The sequence below is a fragment of the Chiloscyllium plagiosum genome, unplaced genomic scaffold (assembly GCF_037043375.1).
Source record: "Chiloscyllium plagiosum isolate Xiang-an unplaced genomic scaffold, Cpla_swu_hap1 HiC_scaffold_22, whole genome shotgun sequence".
NCBI lineage: Eukaryota > Metazoa > Chordata > Chondrichthyes > Orectolobiformes > Hemiscylliidae > Chiloscyllium > Chiloscyllium plagiosum.
This window is the reverse complement of record NW_028270160.1, coordinates 32,432,269-32,457,901: the sequence shown is the minus strand read 5'-3', so window position 1 is coordinate 32,457,901 and position 25,633 is coordinate 32,432,269. Positions and strand designations below refer to the sequence as shown.

The window sequence follows — 25,633 nt, the reverse complement described above, 5'->3', positions numbered from 1 at the left end:
ATCCAGTTCACTGATTTCGCTTAGGGAAGGAAACTGCCATCGGGGTACTGGGCTAATGGACGGATACTTGGTAGTGTGGATGAGCAGAGGGATCTTGGTGTCCATGTACACAGATCTCTGAAAGTTGCCACCCAGGTAAATAGTGCGGTGAAGAAGGCATATGGCGTACTGGCTTTTATTGATAGAGGAATTGAGTTCCGGAGTCCTGAGGTGCGGCCGCATCTGGAGTATTGTGTGCAGTTTTGGTTGCCATACTATAGGAAGGATGTGGAGGCACTGGAACGGGTGCAGAGGAGGTTTACCAGGATATTGCCTGGTATGGTAGGAAGATCGTATGAGGAAAGGCTGAGGCACTTGGGGCTGTTTTCATTGGAGAAAAGAAGGTTTAGGGGTGACTTGATAGAGGTGTACAAGATGATTAGGGGTACAAGATGATAGGGTTGACCATGAGAACCTTTTTCCATGTATGGAGTCAGCTATTATGAGGGGGCATAGCTTTAAATTAAGGAGTGGTAGGTATAGGACAGATGTTAGGGGTAGATTCTTTACTCAGCGAGTCGTGAGTTCATGGAATGCCCTGCCAGTAGCAGTGGTGGACTCTCCCTCTTTATGGGCATTTAAGCGGGCATTGGATAGGCATATGGAGAATAGTGGGCTAGTGTAGGTTAGGTGGGCTTGGATCGGTGCAACATCGAGGGCCAAAGGGCCTGTACTGCGCTGTATTCTTCTATGTTCTATGTTCTATCCTTATCTGGTCTGCCTACATGTAACTCCAGATCCACAGTTATGTGGTTGATTCTTAATTTTGGGCAATTAAAAATGATCAGTAAATGTTGGCCTAGCCAGCAATGCCCTCATCCTGTGCATGAATACGAAAAAAAACTGTACAATGTGGTCTCTTCCTTTGCTAAAAGAATAGTATTAGTCCGTTAAGCCAGACATTATTTGTCGTAGAAGTGGAACTAAGCGGAGTGGAGAAAATATAAGTAAGATTTTCTGCATTATTAAAAAAAATCAATTCATGATCCTATTTCTGTCAAGCTTCATAAAACATAAATTTTCAACAGGAAATGTCTACATGCCACATCTAAGGCTGTCAGTTCAACCAAAGCACTTTCTGTTTCATTCTAATCCATGTAATTTAGCACAGTAGGCAAGGAGTTTGGGATCATCATTATACACTTTGAAATTCTGAGCAGTTTATGCATGTGAAAACTAAAATACATCTGTGAAGATGAAAATGCTTCTTGAATGATTACTGGAAGGTATTTACACAAAAAAAGTTACAAAAATGTTCTGAAAGCTTTAGACAGTTTCAAAACGGTGTTTAATTAAATACAAATTCTAGAATTAATCCAGTGTGTTTAATGTGGTGAAATGTCTCAAATGAAACAAAATATTGAACAAAATCTGACATCAAGTCAAAGGACAGGTGATCAAGAAATTGGTCAATGAGTTAGATTTATAGGGGTCTTTAAAAGGAGCAAAAAGAGTCAAGAACCAAAGAGATTAAGGAGGCACTAGCAGCATTTAGGCCCAGGCAGCTAAAAGCATGATCATCAGCGGTGGGGTGATTAAAACAAGGGACACACCAGAATCCAGAGTCAGAAGAACGTAAAGATCTAGGAGGGTTATGGGGTTGGAAGAGGTTACAGAAATAGGACAAAATTGTAATATGAAGGAATTTTAAAACAAGGATGAAAATTTTAAAATGAAGGCAGCTAGTAATATGTATATTAGAGAGAGTGATGGATAAATGGAATGTCACACCATTTCAGATATAAGCAGCAAAGTAATGGATAAACACAAAGCTTATGAATGGTGGAAGAAGGCACTCAAAACCATCTTTGATAACTGTTGATATAATCATGCTGCTAGCTGAGATGTGATGCTGTTTCTAGAACACATACTGGGCTTCAAAACAACAATAGAAAATACTGAGGATGGAGAGCTTAGAGTGAACGTAGGGCTGAGAATTAGAAGGTTAGGAAATCAGGAGTTTGGGATCTCATGATAAGACTTTTCTTTCGCAATACCTGGGTTCCATGTTCAATGGATCATTATCTGCAATTTCCATGCAATGCGATGTCACTAAGTCTTCCAGGCTCAACATTGAGTTGAACAATTTCAGACCATAGGGCAGAAGTGGGGACCGCAGATGCTGGAAACCAGAGTTTAGATTAGAGTTGTGCTGGAAAAGCACAGCAGGTTAGGCAGCATCTGAGGAGCAGGAAAATTGACGTTTTGGACAAAAGCCCTTCATCAGGAAATTTCAGACCATAGCCTCTGCCTCCATTTATATGGCTAGCAGTTCCTGGTGATGATTCTGTTGTTCTCAATTCCGCCTCTCTAGATACATAGTTCTTGTTTTATTACATTTTTGTTTGTTCTGCATCATCATTTATGTTGTCAGTTAATCTCTCCTTTTTCTAATTTTGTCACAGAACTTTATTTTTGTTCACTCTTCCTTCCTCCTTTCTCTATCTCTGTACTTACCTCTTACATCACTAATATTTTCTAATTTGGATGGCAGATTGACTCCCTTTTGATCCAAGTGGGAGGATTCCTAAAGCATTTGAAAAACTCCCACTTATTTTTCTAAACATAAAAACAAATGATCTGCCATTTCTACTTAGTTGTGCTGCCACTTAGCAAAGTACCAAAAGGCCCCGAAAAACTATGTGCATTCAGGTGGACAGAAGAAAATTGTTTCTGCAGCAAAACAAAGTTTCAGATTTTTGCGATCAGATTTAGACATCCAGTAGGAGCCAATAATCCAGGCTCTGAGGTAAAATAAGCTGTTGTATCATTGGACTGTCTGCCCTTATTACTTGTCTCATTCTTTCCTGGCATGTCTTCCTTTCTGAAGATAGGTTTCACATTTACCACTCATCCCTCCTCTGGTGCAATTTCCATTTCCACAGAATTTTAAAACACTGTAGCCAGAAATTCTGCTATCTCTTTCCAAGGTTGCATCAGATGATATTATGTTTTGGGTATGTCAGGACAGGTGTAGAATGTACTTTGCATCTTCGGCAAGCTGAAGCAACCTCTCCGTATTGTGTTAAATCTCTTTGTTAGCTGCTGGAGGCTCTGTACAGTACATTGGACACCCACAGGTTGGAGAGCGGAGAGCCAGCAGGATTTCCAAATTAGAGCAATGATTTAAAAGTGCAAGTACAGAATCATAAAGATGCACTTCCTGTGGAGTAGGTAATGATTGTTTTACATGGCAGGTTTGAAGAATGTATTGGAAAAGGAGTTAGGAAGTTTGATAATTTTTAGGCCGCAGGCAAGACAGTGTTTGCCATTGAGAGGTGGTTTTGCTGACAGAGGTGCAGGGAAGGAGGAGTATTATCTTCAGACGTATAATTGCAAAGAGCGAAGAGGGATTGTGCACCATAGTTCCATACCCAGAGGATGCCTGGTATGACACTGATTTGGGATGTTTTGGTTCTTAAGGTGATGAGAAATGAAAACCTCAACTCAGAGGTTCACATAAAGAGTTCTGGAGAAGGTAGATGTAAATTTGGGAAGAAACAAGTTCATTGCAGTTTAGCTAAGATATAGGAAATATGTAGGGTGCAAGGACGCCTCAGTCTTTTTATCCTTAAACTGGATGAAGAAACTATCATTGCTTTATTCTTAAACAGGCGAAGTGATGCCAGGTTTAGCTGCTGAAACAAGCCTTATTCTAGACAGCAACTTAGAAATTAGCTGTTGGTGAAAATAAATATTTTTGTAGGTTGTCTTAATTGCTTGGACATCTGCAGAACATGCTGAAACAAGCCAAAATATGTCTATTGTTTAGTCTGAATGCTGTTTGCTATGTGATTCATTGCACTAATTAAAGACTTGTTTTCTGAGCGTTAATACGCTGCCTATATCCAGCTATGTTCAACATCTGAACATCGTAAATCATTGAGGCTTAGGATCAGCTCTCAGATTGTATGTTGGCATTTTCAAGGACATTCACTTTAAGTTGGCCCTTTTAAGCAGGATTTAGTGAAAAGAAATTTAAGCAAAGCTTACAATTAGGAAGGATTTGGAGGCAATGCAACAAAACTAACCAGAAGTGACTGTTGTAAAATGACCAAGAAGGAGGGAAAAATTCAGGTTGTCACAAGTCGCCATTTATGATGGACAGGTAAAGGGAAGGTGGAATTGACTGCCCTGGACATCAGGCAATGTTTGACTGAGGTTGGAAGCCTGTGGTGGACACTGGGGGTTTTAGCTGGAGAGCTGTCAAAAGACCCATATTACACTTTTGAAAAAGCACACCCCCCCATATTTTCAAGGCCCACCATCAAGACTGCTGCCCTAAGTTCAGGGACCCAAGAGGAGAGCCCACCCACCAAGTGTGGTGAAACGGTTAAAATTTATGTCCCAATACATGTGTGAATCTAACCGGAATGGAGGTGTTGCTTAGTCCCGTGTGAATCTTATTACACACCTCCCCGTGTGAATCTTCTTATCTGTATGTAACCAGAATGGAATGTGTTTTTGAGCCTTGCTCTGCTGTTCACATGAATGTTTATATCTGGAAAAGAGTATATCAGCTGGAAAAGTCTCCAGTTCGGTGAGTCTGCTCCGGGGTTACGTTTAACCGCCGAGCGTGGGTTGTTGGCAACCGCTCTACGAGAACTGACGGCTCCCAGTTCCGGTAACACGTAGAGTGAGTATAAGCCAGACCCGGGAGTCTGCTCCGGGGTTACGTTTAACCGCCGAGCGTGGGTTGTTGGCAACCGCTCTACGAGAACTGACGGCTCCCAGTTCCGGTAACATGTAGAGTGAGTATAAGCCAGACCCGTTGTAAGTATGAGACCTGGTTGTGGCGACGCTGCGGGGAATAAAATGCTCATATTCTAGCAGACTCGCCTCTTGGTCGTTTGTTCTGTGTCAGACTACTCTCCTACGAACCTGACCTTGAGAATTTTTTAAAACATTTGGAGCTGCGAGCAGGGTCAATCGCAATTGAGGAGAGATTTTGATACAGAACAATGTTTTGGAAAAAGACTAAGAAACCAGAAGAACAAACTGTGGAGGTCCCGACCGTCCCGGGATGGCATGGACCGTGGCATGACGTGGCAGTTTGTTTGAGAAATGGTGGGGGGCGACCGGAGGAACCCCAGGGTCGCTGCTGTCCACCCTTGAGAGGATCCCAGTCCTGCCGAAGAACCCCTTGCCTGGGGTACAGCGGAGGATGTGGGCATGTCCAAAAAGCTGAAGCGGAGTTAACAGAATTGAATGGGATTGAACTGAACTGAACTGAGTGGAACTGAAGTGAATCAAATTGAACGGAACAAAATGGAACTGAGCTAAATTGAATTGAAATGGACGGAACTGAATTGAACTACACTGAATTGACTGAACTGAAATTAACTGAAACGAATTGAACTGAATTAAGCATAATGTAACACATGTATTGGGCCAAGCAGTGGAATGTGGTGTAAACTTATGTCCCAATACATGTGTGAATCATAATGTAACACATGTATTGGGCCAAGCAGTGGAATGTGGTGAAACGGTTAAAAATTATGTCCCAATACATGTGTGAATCTAACCGGAATGGAGGTGTTGCTTAGTCCCGTGTGAATCTTATTACACACCTCCCCGTGTGAATCTTCTTATCTGTATGTAACCAGAATGGAATGTGTTTTTTAGCCTTGCTCTGCTGTTCACATGAATGTTTATATCTGGAAAAGAGTATATCAGCTGGAAAAGTCTCCAGTTCGGTGAGTCTGCTCCGGGGTTACGTTTAACCGCCGAGCGTGGGTTGTTGGCAACCGCTCTATGAGAACTGACGGCTCCCAGTTCCGGTAACATGTAGAGTGAGTATAAGCCAGACCCGGGAGTCTGCTCCGGGGTTACGTTTAACCGCCGAGCGTGGGTTGTTGGCAACCGCTCTACGAGAACTGACGGCTCCCAGTTCCGGTAACATGTAGAGTGAGTATAAGCCAGACCCGTTGTAAGTATGAGATCAACTGGAAAAGTCTCCAGTTCGGGGAGTCTGCTCCGGGGTTACGTTTTAACCGCCGAGCGTGGGTTGTTGGCAACCGCTCTACGAGAACTGACGGCTCCCAGTTCCGGTAACATGTAGAGTGAGTATAAGCCAGACCCGGGAGTCTGCTCCGGGGTTACGTTTAACCGCCGAGCGTGGGTTGTTGGCAACCGCTCTACGAGAACTGATGGCTCCCAGTTCCGGTAACATGTAGAGTGAGTATAAGCCAGACCCGTTGTAAGTATGAGACCTGGTTGTGGCGACGCTGCGGGGAATAAAATGCTCATATTCTAGCAGACTCGCCTCTTGGTCGTTTGTTCTGTGTCAGACTACTCTCCTACGAACCTGACCTTGAGAATTTTTTAAAACACCAAGTTACACTCAGCTAGCTTCTGCCAATACTACAGCTAGCCTGGACCTCAAATTGAAGAGGGGCTCAGACGAAGATGAGTGTTGATGAGAAGGGAACAACTGCAGTAGAGCAGTGGCTCTTCAGCTTCTAGAGCACACCCAACTATCCTTATCATAGATGTTCACCTTGCCATTAAAGTCTGATGGTGTAAAATCACAGCTGATTTACTGTCTCCCTGCATGGTCCTTACTACGCCATGAACACCGGGAAACAGTCCTGACATCTGTTGACCCAGTTTGAAAGAAATGCAGGCCAGTGTGTGAGTGTGGAAAAGTGGAAATGTGCCAGGTATATTTCTATTGAATCATTCCACACTTTAGGCAAACTACTGCCATGGTTTACCATTGCCATCTGCAGGGTAACGGACCAGAAGACTGTCTCACTCTTACAGCCTGCCTTCAGCTGTATTACAATGATTTATAAAGACAGAGCTGAACGGAAGACATATACGATGAATGAGTAAGGACAGAATTATCAAAACTGTGTGCTGGGAAAAGAGTGATAGAAATCCATAGGCAAGTAGTTGGATACATGCAAGAGTTTCTAAAATATGCAACCAATCCAGATGATACAAAGTCATCACTGATCATGATTCTATGCTATGAAGAACAGAAGTCAGCTCAATTTAATACATGAATGCTACTCATGTATAAAGAATCCACAAACCTGACTGCCCCGGCCGACCCATTGTCTCCGCCTGCTCCTGCCCCACCTACCTCATCTCCGCATACCTTGACACCGTCCTGTCTCCCTTAGTCCAAGAACTCCCCACCTACGTTCGGGACACCACCCATGCCCTCCACCTGCTTCATGATTTTCGCTTCCCCGGTCCCCAACGCCTTATTTTCACCATGGACATCCAGTCCCTGTACACCTCCATCCTCCATCACGAAGGACTCAAAGCCCTCCGCTTCTTTCTTTCCCGCCGTACCGACCGGTACCCTTCCACTGACACCCTCCTTCAACTGACTGAACTGGTCCTCACCCTGAACAACTTCTCTTTCCAATCCTCCCATTTCCTCCAAACGAAAGGAGTAGCCATGGGCACCCGCATGGGCCCCAGCTATGCCTGCCTCTTCGTAGGATATGTGGAACAATCCATCTTCCGCAACTACGCTGGCCCCACCCCCCACCTTTTCCTCCGCTACATCAATGACTGTATCGGCGCCGCCTCGTGCTCCCACGAGGAGGTTGAACAGTTCATCCACTTCACCAACACCTTCCACCCCGACCTCAAATTCACCTGGACAGTCTCAGATTCCTCCCTCCCCTTCCTCGACCTTTCTATTTCTATCTCAGGCGACCGACTCAACACGGACATCTACTACAAACTGACCGACTCCCACAGCTACCTGGACTACACCTCCTCCCATCCTGCCCCCTGTAAAAACACCATCCCATTCTCCCAATTCCTTCGACTCCGCCGCATCTGCTCCCAGGAGGACCAGTTCCAAAAACGCACAACCCAGATGGCCTCTCTTCAAGGACCGCAATTTCCCCCCCGACGTGGTCGACGATGCCCTCCACCGCATCTCTTCCACTTCCCGCTCCTCCACCCTTGAACCCCGCCCCTCCAACCGCCACCAGGACAGAACCCCACTGGTCCTCACCTACCACCCCACCAATCTCCATGTACAGCGCATCATCCGCCGTCATTTCCGCCATCTCCAAACGGACCCCACCACCAAGGATATATTTCCCTCCCCTCCCCTATCAGCATTCCGTAAAGAGCACTCCCTCCGTGCCCCCCTGTCAGATCCACATCCCCCACCAACCCAACCTCCACTCCCGGCACCTTCCCCTGCAACCGCAGGAGGTGCAAGACTTGCACCCACACCTCCCCCCTCACCTCCCCCCTCACCTCCCTCCAAGGCCCCAAAGGAAACTTCCATATCCGCCACAGATTCACCTGCACCTCCACACACATTATCTATTGCATCCTCTGCACCCGATGTGGCCTCCTCTATATTGGGGAGACAGGCCGGCTACTTGCGGAGCGTTTCAGAGAACACCTCTAGGACACCCGGACCAACCAACCCAACCACCCGGTGGCTCAACATTTCAATTCCCCCTCCCACTCCACCAAGGATATGCAGGTCTTTGGACTCCTCCATCGTCAGACCACAACAAAACGACGGTTGGAGGAAGAACGCCTCATCTTCCGCCTAGGAACCCTCCAACCACAAGGGATGAACTCGGATTTCACCAGTTTCCTCATTTCCCCTCCCCCCACCCTGTCTCAGTCAAATCCATCGAATTCAGCACCGCCTTCCTAACCTGCAATCTTCTTCCCGACCTCTCCGCCCCCACCCCAGTCTGACCTATCACCCTCACCTTGACCTCTTTCCACCTATCACATTTCCAACGCCCCTCCCCCAAGTCCCTCCTCCCTACCTTTTATCTTAGCCTGCTGGACAAACTTTCCTCATTCCTGAAGAAGGGCTTATGCCCGAAACGTCGATTCTCCTGTTCCCTGGATGCTGCCTGACCTGCTGCGCTTTTCCAGCAACACATTTTCAGCTATAAGGAAGATCACTCCAACAATGATGTTGAATGACAGTCAAGCTGCCAGACAAATGCAACAGAGCAATGCACATAGCTGTCCAGGCTGGTATGTGATTGGCAGATCAGGATGAGTTGTTAAACTTCCAAAGTGAAATTTGAAATGTTAGTCTTGTAAACTCTGATCACCAGTTTATATAATTATTGAATTATATAACAGTATATAGTGTCATAAAGTCATACAGCATGGAAACAGACCCTTCGGTCCAAACAGTCCATGGCGACCATCATTCTAAACTAAGCCAGTCCCACCTGCCTGCACTTTGCTCAAATCCCTCCAAACATTTCTTATTCATCTCCTAATCTAAATGTCTTTTAAATGTTGTCACTATACCCACATCCACCACTTCCTCTGGAAGTCATTCCACATACGAACTGCTCTCTTTGTAAAAAAGTTGCCCCTCATGTCCTTTTTAAATCTTCCTCCTCTCACTTTTAAAATAAGCCTCTTGAGATATGTTTTCCTTTTTTGGCAAAGGAGAATGGTATATTTTGCCTCATGGTCAGTATGTGGGCATATCGTTAAAATATCTGCTTATGATAGCTTTACCGCATAAAGGTGCCATACTCCATCTTACCCAAGATGATTTGAAGCATCACATGCTTCATGAGGCAAACCACTCTGTGTAGTACAATAGTCTATTATCTACCCAGATACTTGTGTGCCTGTGAATGTAATGATTGTCCACAAGAGTTAACTATGATAGCAGTCTGTTTGCTTTATCAATATCACAATGACTATGCCTGATTTCTTATGTCACAGGAGATAACATTGTCATATCAGATAAATAGCAAAACAAGAGGTCAATCAGATCTGAAAACCTTTGGGTTCTTCTTCTTATTCTCTTGGCAGCTTTCATACACCAAGATAGTGTGCTGAAAAAGCCAATAAAATTTGCCTCCATAAATATCAGTCACTGGCTACTCTTAGAGTTGTGTGTATATGCATATCAAAAGCTAATGCTTGGTGTTAACAAGGGAGTCTGTGCCATCCAACAAATAAGTACCAACATAGCCTGCTTCACCCACCTCTTTCATGTGCGACCAGATTTAATCCATTGTATACATGAAGCTGTCTATCTGCTACCGGTAGTGTGAGCAGATTGTGTTGTTGTGAAGCTGCTATCATATTGGACGATTTCAACTGTCAATTCCAAACCAGTGTTCAACATGATCACAGAGAGAGAACTGTGATTATAATTTTGATTCCAAACTGATCTGATTGAAGAATTGCCTTATGATCATAAATGCCACTGGAACCTGACTGTCAATGGTGAACAAATATTTTGAAACAAAATGTTAGACAAAGATTCCTGCCAAAGTCAGACCATTACAGTGAGTGGGAGTATCATTTGAGAATCTAACAGAGCTTGCAAGTATTGGTCTATTAGCATTCCTTCATGTTTGAAACACAGAAAAGAGTGATATTTTCTCACTGTTTATAGAGATGTCGTACACACAGACCTGATTTACATTGATGCTTCCTGTTTGTCTTCTGCGCAGCTGGTGCTAAATAACAGTTTTGAGTTGGGATCCTGACAGCATTATATTGATTTATATTGATTTAAAAGCCAATTCTAGTTCAACAAAACACATGGAGCACAGTAGCTGAGCCGTTATTGGACGAGTAATCAGAAGGTTAGACTAATAACTTAAACTCGAGATCATGAATTCAAATACCAGTGCAGTGGCTGGAACATTCAAATTTAGTTATTAAATAAATCTGTAAAATAAAGCTAGAATCAGTAAATGTGACAATAAGAGGACAAGATTCTTGCTAAAAAGTCATCTTCAATCTGATGTCCTTTATGGAAGGAGATCTGCCATCCTGATCAGGTCTGACTTCAATCTGTCTCTAGACCCATTGTCCATGTTTAACTCTAAGCTACCCTTTGAAATGGCAAAGCAAGTCATAGAGGTAAGGACAGTTTGGGATGTTTGATGAATGTTGAATGAAACAAAACTAAACACACAAGGCTTAAAATTGCAATTGGACCCATGGTTTAGTACAAACCTTCTCAAGTGAAGGGAGTGGAAATCACATGGAAATTTAATTTACCAAGATCCTGTCCCATGTGTGCTCTTTCGAGGAAATTTTCGTGGGGGTGCTGGCAGCGTAAAGGATCTGTTTCCCTCCATCAACATCAAATGGGGTGACAAGACAAGTTCCTGAGTTCCCTTGGAATTCTTCCCAATGTCTGGCTTAAAACCATGAGCAGTGAACAGAAACATTCTTTAGGCTGCACCTTCCAACCCCATGACCACCTCGAAGGCAGAGATGCATAAAATCACCACCAGCTGCAAGCTCCCTCCAAGCTACTCGCAATCCTGACTTGGAAATATATCATTGTTCCTTCAGTGAAGCTAGGTCAAAATCTGGAATTCCCTCCCTCACAGCATTGTGGGTTTACCTACGTGATGTGGTCTGCAGCAGTTTAAGAAGGCCACTTTCACCATCACCTTCTCAAGGGTAACTGAGATGAATAATAAATGCTTACCCAGCTAGTGATGTTCACATCCTATTAATGAAGAAAAGAAAACCCAACCAGCTCTGACCTGAGGTTTGCTGTGGCCCAAGAAAATCTGAATATTCATCTTATTAAAAGACATTCAGAAACAGTGCCTACCTGGCTCTAATGAGAGTGGAAGATTAAATAAAGTAGGTATCATTCATTGGGCTGTTTCCAGATTTTCTTACCTCCATTATGATGAATGACCAGTTTGATGTCAATGGGACATGGTAGTCATAGCTGAGGTACCTTCATTCACCCATTCTGAGCACAGATAACCTGTTCATGGGAATAGGATGATGCCTGAGTCCCTTGTACAGACTTGCAGCAGTAGATTATCAAATTTAGTATCCAGGCATAAAACTGGTATTGATACAGAAACCACCTAGTTTCAAACTCTATTGTAGTGGATGAAGTGGTCAAATTGTAGCCAACAGTGTTTAGAGGTTGAATTTGCTTTGAATGCCCACACTATAAACCCATGACTGTTTGTAATTGGGTTTTAACGGCTGTGATGTACTGTACATCGAAAACAATGCTGGGACAATAGGAGACGATTAAATTGGAAGATGATACATCACCAGTTTAATAAAGGAATCATCTATAGTAACTATGTCATGAAGCTCAAAAACAACTAAAGATGACAGTTCGGTAATTGTCTAGTGGTATAATTGCTAGTTATTAATCCAGAGACCCAGGTAATGATCTGGAGACCTAGGTTCAGATCCTGCCATTGCAGTTGGTAGAATTTGAATTCAATAAATATCTGCAGTTAAGAGTCTAATAGTGACCATGAATCCATTGTTGATTATCAGGAAGAAATGATCTGATTTACAAATGTCCTTTCGGGAAGGAAACTGCCATCGTTATCTGGTCTGGCCTGCATGTGACTCCAGACCCTGTGATAATGCTACCCTTTAACAAAGGCTATTTTGTCTTTGATTTTTCAGATAGGTTAAGTTTTTCTATATTTTGTTCTCTTTTGTTTGCGTTTCATTCAGTAGGATTCATAGAATTCATAGAATCCCTGCAGTGTGGAAACAGGCCATTAGGCCCAACGAGTCCACATCAACCCTCCAAAGAGTATCCCACCCAGACCCAGTCCCCTACCCTATTACTCTACATTTACCCCTAACTAATGCACCTAACCTATACAGCCTTGAATGCTATGGGCAATTTAGCATGGCCAAATCACCTAACCTGCACATCTTTGGATTGTGGGAGGAAACCAGAGCACTTGGAAGAAACCCATGCAGACATGGGTAGAATGTGCAAACTCCATACAGACAGTCGCCCAAGGTGGGCAGCAATTCTAACCACTGAGCCACCATGTCATCCCGTAGTCTGTAAATAAATTCTGGTTTGTTAAAAACTGAATGGTTTGACCAACTGCATCACTCCTGGAATATCCACCTCACATCTACTTAAAAAACTAGACAAGTTAGGTTCTGGGCTACCTTCTAAAAATGTCTTGAGGGGGTCTGGCCTCATCATAACAACCCACAGCAATGTGGTTGACACTTAATTACCTTCTGGGCAGTTAGGGGTGGTTAATAAATGTAGGCCTGGCCGGTGACACCCACATTCCATGAACCTGTTTAAAGAAATGAATAAATGTTTGAAACTCAGAAGAAAAGATAATTCTGTGGATTCAATCTTACAATTTTTTGGCTGTGTGAGTTTCATTGAGGATTTTTGGAGGGATTCTTGCCATGATTTCTTGTCATGTATTATCAAACCCATCTCTTTAGCTACCGATCTAATCAACCCCGACAGCATCTCTTATGTCCAATTCAAGTCCCATCTCACCACATGGTGTTCCTGGAAAAACATCAGCAGTTATCTGCCGAAAGACTGGGACCCTTTGCAAGCTCATCACCTCTGTAAGGCTGTTGTGCAGCTGGACAAGAGTTGATGATCTGGCATTGCCCCTCACTGGCAAGGAGGCACATTGTCACAGTGTCCACAGCAGATAGCCAAAATGGTTGCCACTTACTTACACTTGCAACCCTACTTTCTCATCCTTGTCATTGTTTAACCACCAGATAATACACTTTACTTGTCTTTAATACATCTCTTTTAAATACCCTCTCTATGTCACCACCACTCTGTCCACAATGCCCACTGACACAGCATCTTGTTATTGTTGTTGTCTAGTTCCTCCTTACAAAAGTTATGAATTAGTTTGGCCAGGTATCCCACAATACTGAAGCAGTCAAATCACTACAAACAAAGGCCAGTACCAATGCAAAACAGTCCCAACTTTATTAGGAAACAAGTTAAAATACTTCAATACTAAATATACTATCTCTATTCCTATTGGCCGCTTAAGTTTACAATACTTCCAGAATCTCTTATAGATTTACGCAGTTATTCTCTCTCTGGCTCTGTCTATGGGTCTGCAAAGTCACTTTTGCTCTTCCTATCTCTTTCTCTCTGTCTGGATGGTCAGTTGGTATCTGCCTCTTGCCAGGGCTGGTCTCCTCTGAAGGTCTCTAGAAGATTCAAGTGTGCTGTCTGCAGGCGAGCCCTGTTTACCTCTTTAGATTGTTTTCTGGAACTTTCTCTAATTCTGGCTAATCAGTTAGACATACTTAATTGTGTGAAACAGTATCAAACATTTGTATCGCATATACTACTGTTTGTTTCTTTGTGTAGCAGGACCCAGTTCCTTTCTGTCTGGACCCCTGCTTTGTCTAGTGGATAAACTGCTGAGGGTATGTCTGTCCAGGATAACTGTTGCTTTTTACATTATGCTAATGTCATGTAATGGCTGCTGTGTTTGCACTATGTCTGGCATGTGAGTTTTGTGACTTGGCCAAAGTACCCAGCATCCCTTGCTGTATGGCCAAGTTAGCAATCTATCTGTTTTAGCAGCCAGGAGACTGCTACATTGTCCAGTTGGGGAACATCACATGTAGGCAAGCAGTCGGACAATTCCAAATGTGAACTCTTATTTACAGACAGCAAGTGTGAATACAAACAAACTGAGTAGAGGCTGCAGTTTGTTCCTGCAATGCAAACCATCAGGGCGAATGTCTACTCTGCAGTCCACAACTGGCTGCTGCAGCCAGTTCTCATTCACTGCAAACCAGGCGTCACTCAGGTCCTGTCTGGTTTGGAGCACCAAATGTAGTTGAGCTCTGTCACACACAAGGAGAGCTTCCTCTTCCCCAGTGTCCTTGTCCTCCACATCGGAAGACTGCTGCTGTTGCCCCAGTTTCTCAGTATCTATGATGTTGGCTTGTTGCCTGCAGAGCACAGCACACCAGGATGATATGACACACTCGATCTGGATGACATTAGAGAACCCATCCAGACGGGTTCAAGCACTGGAACTGCATCTTCAGCAGCCCTAGTGTTTGCTCCGGCATGGCATGGTCGAGCAGTATTGTATCCATACTCCCATTAGTCAGGGGATTGTGCAATGGTGTCATTATTCCGACAGATATCCCTTATCCTCCAGTAAACAGCTTGGTAAGACCCCTGGATCTTCAAACATGCAAGATACATGAGAGTGCTCCAGAATATAGGGGTTGCCAGGGGAGTGGGCACACACCTTCAGGAAGAGGTAACAGTAATAAAAGTTCATCTGGCCATTAATCAAAGGAACTCCTACCTTTGGATGAATTCCATAGCTTTGTGATTGAGCTCTGTCAGTTCCATGTGTGTGTAGCCATTGGCACAACATATATAGAGGAACCCAGCTAGCTACTGAATCCTGCCGCCCAGATTGCAGCATTGACCTAGTCTTTGAAAAATGAAATAAACCAGTGTGATCCTGTACAGATAGCATCAGTCACCACCCTGATGTATTCTTGGGGCATGACGGAGAGATCCCTCACAGGTCACCCATCATTCCCTGGAAGCAGCCAGTCACAGAGAAGTTCAAAGTGGCTGTGACCATTACAGCCTCCCCTGGAGAGGACAGCCTCCCACTCCTGCAGGCTTCAGGTCCCACTGCAGCATCTAGCATTGATCCATCACCATATCCCAGAACATATGGAGCCTGCATTGATATGGTCGTCCTTGCTCATCCACAGGCAAGGGAATCTGGCATAAAACTCTGGTCTTCCTTTAGCTCTAGATGAAGTTATAATGTGCAAACTGGTATGGCATAGCAAGGCAAATCAAGACCAGGGATGTAGGTAAGTGCAAAGTGAGTAAGTTCCATGATGGCAAAGGAGCAGGAACTGAGCATACACAAAGTGACCTTGCAGCAGCCTTTTCATGCTAGCTCCTGGTGTGCTCCATAATGTAACTCCACGTTTCCTGAGTGGTCTGCAATTGGATTAGAGAGGTACCACAAGGCATTGTTGAGGAGTGTGTGTAGTCGGTGTCCATGGAGCATGCCCTGAGATGCTGTTTGGTGCTGAGCAATATGGAGGCTCCAGATAGCCAATGGTGAGCAGATGTTGCCAGTAAGCCGCTCCGAACTCCACATTGAGAATGTGTGACGTCTAACTTGTTTGGCGCATTTGATAAGATGGAAGGTGATTAATAATAAGGTATGTTACCCCATTATAAGACATTTAGCAAACAATAATCCCCCTTAATTGGCAGCCCATCTCTCCCTATCAAGAAACTTAGTTCACCACTCAACAGATGCATAAAAGGTGCAACAAATTGCTCCTGATGTCAGTTTGGGCTTGTTAGACTTCTCACCTGATTTTATCACAACTCGCACCATAAACCACAGGGTTCTGACCATTGTAAGACTCCACAGACCACCAACAAAAATGACACAACAGTAGTCTTATTTATTGTAAATATGGCCAATATTTGTGCAACTGACATGAAGAAGCTGCTATGATATTGCCTGAATTACTAACCTGATAAAAAAAGTTTGCATATACTGACATTATCTTCTTAAATCTACTAGTTCCCCACTGATTTTCTGTATTGGATTAATTTCTGTGGCAGGTGCTTTCTGGCAAGGAATGGCATTTGTAAAATGTTAGCCAACAGTTTGCGGGTATGCATGCTAAATGTTTCAGTTTAATTGAATGCAAGTTCACACATGACAAAATCACCCTTTCCCAGTTGTTCTCCATACTAGAAGCATGGAAGGTTGTGAAATCAACCTTTAGAATTTAGACTTAATCATTCCCACATCCAGAGACACATGAGGCAGACAGAACACTTCATTCTCTCCCAATGATCGCGCGTCACCCCTCCATCTGGTAAACAGCTGGAAATCTCCACCGAGAATCTGGCATCAGTTCATCTTGAGTTGCCTTTATCTGTTTGCAGTTGGACCCAGTGTACAACCTGATGGGTAGGCTGTGAAGATAGAAACTGGATGGCGTGGTCACCCTTAGATAAAATATAATAAAATTGTTTTTCACATTTTTCACAAAGTTGATTGCACTTGCTGACATTTCTGAATTTACTATGGCCACTGCATGAGGTATGTGCGCTGACTCACGATGTATACTGTACCTGGGCTTGTGCCCTTTCATGTTCCGAAAGGCCAACAGTGCTATAAGTTTTGTTGTTGTTGCCATGCTACGGCTGGAGGAGCAGATCCACCCAAAATGGGGATGGAGAGGTTGTGAATTAGACATCCTTTATTGAAATCCTGCCACTGGCCATGATCTCCTCTGCAGGGATTCTCAGAGAGAGAAGAATGATTCTCATATTTGAGTGGAGGGCTGAAGAAATGAATGCTTGTGACAATCACTGTATAAATCAATTATGACAATATCATAACTGTATTGCTGAATTGACAATTTGCATCACTTCTTTGGAGGTTGGCATTGTAACTATTTGAAAGTCCATCCGTTAGTTCATTTATCCATCTATCTATTTATCCATCCATCCACAAGTTTCCATTAGTTTTCTTCACACTAATATTGATCATCATCCATGCCTACTACTAATTAAAACAATCAATTAATAAAACTACTTGCTGCAGATTTTTGGAATCGGTAGCTATGGCCAAGTATCTCTCATTGAAATGGGCTGAGAACAAACAATGTATCAGTGAAGAGCATACCAAGATAAGGCCACTGCTAATAGAACAAAACCCCTCGGATAAGTAAAAGTTGGAGGGTTGCAGTAAACAGGCTAGGTCAGGAAGAGATACACTAAAGGCTGCAGATGGAGAGTGGAAGATGGAGGTCTAGACATAGGAGATTGGGAAAGGGGTCATAGTTTGGGAAAGGTGATCATAGGATAAGGGACTTGAAAATAGGAGGTCAGGAGGTAGAATGGGAGGCAAGCATTGGGAGATCAGAGGTGACTATGCTAGTGAAATGGACTCAGAGATTGGGTTGGGATGTCAGCACATGCGTGGTGGGAGAAGCTTGGGAGAACGCTTTTGAGGCCAGGAACGGGAAGTAGAGGCTGGGTGGTGGGCAAAATTAGACTTTGGGATGGAGGAAACAGCAGCAATTTGGTTAAGGGATAGAGTGCAGTAACCCACAGTTATTAAGTGTGGAATGGTATTTGCTCACTGCACAACAAAGTCGTTTCCGAGAAACCTCTCTCTTTATGGCAAGTGGTGATAGGGTTTTAATGAGAGCAAGCAAACCTTACACTGGGGCACCAAACTAGTGAATGGCTCTTTATGTCTGGATGGAAAGAAATTAAGGTTTGATTAGGCATAGGCACTGCCTGACGTTATCTTTCCCTTTGTCATTATGTTGGGCAGCATGCCTGTGGCTGAAAATGCAAACACATTTCCTGTTCGTCTTCCTACAGACTTAGAAAGCTGACTCTATGACTGTGACTTTATGGTGAAAAACATTGTGCAGCAAATTTATAGGTCAGAGTGGTCTATCTGTTGAGCGAGCAAAACCAGTAAGCAATTCAGATTGCTTTTCTCACACTTTTATGGGGTAACCAATAGTGACACAACACTACAAACCAGCCTGCACAAACAACTCTATTGCCGTGCAGAACTCAAATGTGACTTGCAAGCAATGAACTGAGTTTGCAACAAATGTATTTAACTTGACCATGATGGTATCAGAATGCTTAAGCATAGTCCAGAATAGACAGTTATCACCATCCAAATAGAGTCTTAAATTCACTTTTCATGCACCAGCCTTAATATTTTACTGGGTTTTTAATTTGGAACCAGTAGGCAAATACAAGTTCATGCCATTACATGTCTTTCTATGCCTAGCCTTTTGCTGTTGAAGAAGGGAAGTCTGTGGGGAGAAATGGAGTATGCCTCACATCAATATCTAGGTTTTTAGATTTCAATGTATATGCACAGATGCTGAAGTTTCTGTCTGATTTATTCCATAACAACAGTGAGTGATGCTCTCTTTTAAAACTTAGTTGTACACACAGTCAGTTTTCTTAGTTTATGATCCTCTTAAATTTCTTTTATTTGGTTGAACACACACAGTGTTTATCATTGACAAGGGAGTCAAAGAATATGGAGGTAGACATAAGCAGATTATACATCTTATCAAATGATGGAGCTGATTTGAGGAGGAAAATAGCTTACATCAGCTCGTGATTCATGCCTTGTGATACAATGTGGTTACACACGTGTGCAACTTAGCAAGAACATTGACGTTTTGTGCAAATTGCTAAATCATAATTATCAACACAAAATCCAGACCAACCTTTTAAACATTTTATGTTATGGGTAACATGTTTTGTAAAATATAACATTGAAAGAGATTTAGACAATTGAAGGATGTCACATTCCAGTATTTCTCCCCAACTTCCTCTAACTTGTTCTCAGCAAAGGCACCAGGACCTTTATCCTTTATAGTTCTCAGCTTTATCCAACATAAATTTATTTCAGAAAAGATGTTTCTTTCATATATATCTTTTATGTCCAATTACAATGCTTTAAATGTCCAACAACTAAGGTTTCCTTTCTCAAACAATGTCATGTATTCAGGTTAAAAACTTGGGCTATGACATTTTTCTGTGAATGGACCTGAAAGTGAGGCTTGACCCTGCTGGTATTGGTTAGCCACGTGGGATTGCAATCACCTGAGGGGGAATCTTATGAGGCTAGGATCCTGAAACGGAAAGCCTGATTAGAGGGTTCAAAGCTCAGATTGTCCAGCAGTCCCACTGGACAGTGTGTGTGCTACCAAGGAATGCAGGATACAACAAGGATTCATTGAAATGAAACTTCTTCACAATTTAAAAATACAAACACCCAGCTGTGGCTGTCAGGCCACAATTATGAAAGAGGAAACCCCTTTTACAGGAAAATTTGTGGCCATCCCAGCCACTATGTGATGAGGGTACTGAAACAAGACCCAATGGCCCTCCTGTCTGCAGGTACTAGGCTGGGTGCCACGCACAACTGAACAGCCAAAAAGCTGTCCAACATTGTAAAGACCCACTGGTATCAGCCATTTGGCTGCAGTTGTTCCTTCAATTGACCGATATGGACATTGTGCAAGTAGGTGCTGTTGTGCTGATCCCACCTCTGCCAGTATCCCAAAAGCTGGGAAATCTTTGAAATCAGGCATGTTACTTTTGAATTTTACTCATGACTTGTTTCCAATTCTATCTGATGATATTCTATCTGATGATATTCTATCTGATGATACTGGTCTCAAAACAGACTGACTTTAATCATTCATTTGCAAGGTTCACCTCCTGTTCAGTAAGCTGTGACTCCATGTTAATCACTTGGATTGTTGGTATTATTTTTCTTGATTCTCTTCCTTGCATCTGGAGACATATGACACAGATATAAAGCACATATTTACACCTGTTTCTATAGCTAGTGCTTTTCCTGGATCAGGTCTCTCATTGGTCACCAGATACTGTGGTCTGACTTATACCAGAAACCACACAAAAAGTGTGGCGCTGGTCAGGCAGCATCGGAGGGGTAGGAGAGTCGTTGTTTTAAGCATAAGCTCTTCATCAGGTGGGTGGCCGAAGGGGGATGACAGATAAATGGGAAGGGAGTGGGGTTGTGCGGGGGGGGGGGGGGAAAGGTAGCTAGGAATGTGATAGGTAGATGAAGGTTGGGGGTGATGATGATAGGTCAGAGTGGAGGGTGGATTGGATTGGTGGTTTGGAAGATGGACAGGTAGGACAGTTCAAGAGAGTGGTGCTGAGTTGGAGGGTTGGATCTGGGATAAGGTGGGGAGGGGAGGGGAAATGAGGAATCTGGTGAAATTGACATTTCGACCACATGGAATCACTGTGCTATCTGTGCGTCCTCCTTCCCACATATCCACTTCACCCTCCGCTATCTTCATCTACCTATCGCATTTCTATCTATCTTCCCCCCAGCCCCACTCCGACACCACTTATCTCACACCTCACTTGGGCCCCTCCCATATTCCTGATGAAGAGTTCATACTCAAAACATCGATTCTCCTGCTTCTCGGATGCTGCCTGACCTGCGCCACACTTTTGACCTTGGTTATAGTGTGTCTACACCAAATATTTAATTGCTAAATGCTTTCAGCATGATACACAACAGTTTATTATCATATTTAAATTAACAAAATTGGGAATTTTTAATATATCATTCTGTTCAGAAATCAAGGTTTGATGAATTACTGTGCAGGAATATTAACTGAGGAAGATCTTATGGGATATTGGATCATGTTCCTGCCTCTAAACCAGAGGTCAACACTCATTCCAGGACTTGTTGACCAGGGAAGGAATGTTCCTAAAATGGCCAACCAGATTATGAACCTGTCAATCCTTCCAATGTGCCTGAGGCAGGTAGGAGAGATTCCTGTCCTGATATGTTTAATGTAGAGTTATGGCCTTGAGTTTTAGGACAGAGCCCCTGAACAATGTGAGTATGAGAAAGTGAAATGTGATATCAAAGAAGGCCCTTCTTCAATATGAGACCAAAAAGTTGCATTTTCCAACTAAGTGCTGAATGTTGAGATGAGTATTCTTACTAGTGAGCAGTCTGAGACCCATTATAATGGGTCACGGTTCAGTATTATTACTAAATCTGCTTAATTAATGTGCAGTCTTCCATTCTAATATACGCTGTACAGAAATTGGATGCAGAGAATTCCCAACATAAAAATCATGATTTCCAGGCAACTTTTTCAGACATGGGTCTTAGACATCCAGCATCAACATCTCAGGGCAAGCTCCATGAGCAACAATGTCACACACCTCATGTCCACAGATATTGGCATCTGTCAGATACCAGCCTCTTCCCATAATCAGAGCACATCTCCAGTCCATTCACAGTATGTTCCTGCACTCCAATGTTGCACTTTGTAGTGCACTGGAACCACTCATTTAATATGCTTCAAGGACAGTTGTACAGGGGGGTCAGACACAATGCATGGACTGGACCAGGCCACACCTCAGGGTAGCTCACCCCCTCTCTCAGCACTCACTCGCTTTGTGCCAAAGTTTTGATGCACACAACCGCCATACCTTGCCTTGCCTTGATATCAATCAGAAGCTGGTCACTTCTTATCTCGGACTGAACAACTAATTCATTCAAGGGGTTGGGCCTAGGTCAGTCCTGGGGTCCATTCATTAAAAGTGGTATTAACATGATTGGGTTAAAAGGGGCTACTGCTGCAGGACTGAGGCTGTGGAACTTTATTGTTGAGATTGGAGTCAGAATGTAGGGATGCAGAGGGGACTGCAATAGTGATGGGGGGGCAACTCAATTTTTAAGAGTGAGAAATGATAGAGCATGGAAGACAAAGGGTTCATGCAGGCGGGTGGCATTATCAGCTGCAAGCAGGAGTCTGCCTTCATCGGAGAGGCATTAGTCTACTAGATCTGGCATCTGTTCCTGATCTGACTGGGTAAAGTGAGCAGATGAAGATGGATTGCCTGGGGACTTAGGGAAATACAAAACTAGTGGGGTTGACAGGAAGGGCCATTAAGCCGTGGATACTTACATTTGGGGGTCACCAAGGTGGAGAGGAAGAGCCTGAGACTCTGAAGAGCGACTGCTGTTTCCTCCCATCCATTGTAAACAACAAGTGCACAATGGAGATGATCATGGCTGGCACCACAACTGGAGTTGGTGGGGTAAGTGTTTCATTCTGAGGGAGAGGAATGCAGTTTCAAGCAAAGTGAGACCATTTCAAAAGTCAACAGCATTACACAGACACAAATACACTGAAGCTGACACCCTGCTGTATGCACTGCATGCTGCATGAACCTTAGGCATTAATGTACTGTGTGCAGTCCAAATCCTTCCCCAAAGTCTCTTGACCACATCATGCAACATAACACATCAATCTCAGAAATGGCTGTTATGCACTAGCAATGTTTTGCTTACTGGAGCGATTGATCCTAGTCACCAAAGTAGCAATAATCACCTGTTATTTACCAATAACTTGCACAAGATGCAGGACCTGCTCATGTCACACCTTGGGCTATCGAGCATTGTGCAGTGATAAGGATGGTTAGACTGTGCACCTTCAATATTGTAGTTCCACATGCAAACCACCCTTTGTGTAAAAAAATTGCTCTTCATGTCATTTTTAAATCTCTCTCCTCTCACCTTAAAAATGTGTCACTTGGTCTTGAAATTCCCCATCCTAGGGAAAAGACAACTACCATTAACTATATCTATACATCTTATTATTTTATAAACTTTTATCAGGTCGCTCTCAACCTTCTATGCTCCAGTGAGAAACATCCCAACCAATTCAGCCTTTCTTTATAACTCAAACCTACCATAGCAGACAACATCCTGGTAAATCTCTTCTGAACCCCCTCCAGCTTGATGGTATTTCTCCTATAACTGGGTGACCAGAACTGAACATAATATTTCAGATGGTTTCTGGACAATGTTCCTCTTCAATATCCTGTACAACCTCAACATGACTTCCCAACTCTTGTACTCAAAAGAATGAGCAATGAAATTAACACTATTTTAACCACCCTGTCTGTATGTGACACAAACTTCAAAGAATTCTGTACCCACATTCCTAGGTCCCTTTGCTCCACAACACTACCCAGGCCCTATCATTAATTGGGTAAGCCCTACCCTTGTTTGTTGTACCAAATGCAATACCAAGCTTTTAACCAATTTGAATTCCATCCACCATTTTTCAGCACAATGACCCATTTGGTGAAGATCTCCTGGTGTTCATGTAAGTGACTCTGATCTCCAGCATCTGCAGTCCTTACTTTATATAATAACCAAAGGTTAAGAAGAGAAGGAAGTCTCATTATTTGCAGATAAAGGGACCAACACTTCACTCAAGCAGATTGAACTCTTATTTTATGAACAAAATAGGGCAAGAAGTAAATTTAAATTTATGTCTTTTTTCAATAAAACTTGAGTTACAAGGGTGAATATGTTGAAGAACTGACCAATGAGACTCACATTTGTAAGCTTTTAAGGATCACTATGTATAACATCAGAAAATTAATAAATATTGAAAAGTTATAAAGGATAGTGAAATTGGCGCTTTTGTCCAAACCCAGAACTGAATAATGGACACCTCGATGATCTACAGAGAGGGAGATTGGCTAATTGAATTGTACATCAGCAAGGAATTATGAGCCAATGGGATTGAAAAATCCATGATATTTAGAAAAGAGAAAAAAAATTCAATACAAATAATAGACTGTTCAGTAATTATTAAAACAGACCAGTTGCTTCTTATTTCCACATATTCTGCAAGTAAACGTGTATCATCTAAAATAAAATGAAGGAATATCTTTGAGCCAATGGAATAAGGGAACTGGTGATGGTTGTATCTGTGAAGATATTTAAATTGGTTGCGTAAATATCATGATCAAATAATCAATAGAAGCTGAGTTTTATCGAGTATGGCTAATTGGAAAAGCTCTTACTAAAAGTATAGATTTGGATTCAGTCAAAATATAGCTATCTTTTAGAATATAATACAAACTATCTGCCAGAAATGGTCCATGCCTGAAAATGCTGGATTGGAAAAGACCAGTTGAGCCCCTGTATCTTGGAAGTGAACATCAAGGGGCTTAACTCCTACTCAATCCCTACCCAACAGACTGCCAAGTAACATTTGTGGGAAATGCAAGAGCAAAAAAACAAATAGCAAAAATAATTCCCAAAACCAACTCAAAGAGAAAAAAACAAATGGGGAAATTCCAATCCATGCAGCCAATTAAAATATTTTCCAGGAAAGCAGCATGATGGAGAGATATTGCCCAATACTAGATATTTTGGACATTCAATTCAGTCTTACAACAAAATGGCTGATAACATTTCCACTCACCTTCATATAAAGAGGAGTTTCTTTGAAAAGATGGTTGGTCACAAAATAAATAAACTTCCTGTGAAGAACCTACTCATTTCTATGGGCGTCTGAGTTATGTGGCATGATGCCATTAAGTGGTTTACTTTTCAGTAAGACACCACTTCCTGCTGTGTATTCTGCACATGACTGTGTTAGAATTGTATTGACAGTTCAGTTTCAGTTATCGTTTGGTATTTCACTTGGAACGTTATTATTAAAAAAAAATTCCATCTTTGAAATGAAGCATTTTTGTCATTTTTGGTTCATGTTACTTTCATATTATTATTTGAATAAACAGTTGACCGTTAAGAAAATGACAAAGGGACAAACACATTCTCAAGTTTCAGTCTGATTTATCAATCTAGAGAAAGTTCATTGTGTCAACTCTGTTACAGTCAGCTAATGTCTGAGTACCCCACACTCTTGTACTGAAGTGAGCTTCCATTTTAAAACCTGGTCTTTAGAGTCACACAGTACAGAAGAGGCTCTTTGGCCCATCAAGTCTATATTGCCAAAAATATACTGCTACCTTCACGAGTTTGACTTTCCTGCTCTAGTCCCGTAGCCTTGAATGTGATGACATTTATCTCATTCGTTAAATCAAAAATCTAACCAAGATAGTGGAAACATTTTTGTTATGCATGTCTCAAATCTCACAACATATTTGGATTTTCGCAGCTGCAAAGTAAAGGTAATGTTCATGATCAGAAGTAAAGAGATTGTGAAATTATCCTTGGATGAAACACTTTCTTAACTGCAAATCCATATATAAAGGAACAAAGGGCCACTGGACAAATATGAAACAATTTGAAATCTAAATAAATAGATGTCTATGCTGACCTGAATGGAAAGCATCAGTGATGCTGAACTTTAATGTAGGAATCTACTCATATCGTTAAACCTTTGAACTGCATCTTAACAGTTGTAGCATTAGTAAAAAATGAGGCAAATCAGCTGACAATGTAGCTTCATCTAGAAA

The 25,633-nt window shown here is 42.6% G+C and overlaps 1 long non-coding RNA gene across 1 annotated transcript; it reads right to left on the bottom strand.

The window, feature by feature from the left end:
- Nucleotides 1–16,501: 16,501 nt before the first annotated feature.
- On the bottom strand, nt 16,502–24,675 carry LOC122560964 (uncharacterized). Its single transcript, XR_006314865.2, has 3 exons — nt 24,634–24,675; nt 22,315–22,461; nt 16,502–16,801 (listed from the first exon to the last, which is right to left on the bottom strand). It is a non-coding gene; the product is annotated as an uncharacterized LOC122560964 (long non-coding RNA).
- Between the last annotated feature and the right edge of the window lie 958 nt (nt 24,676–25,633).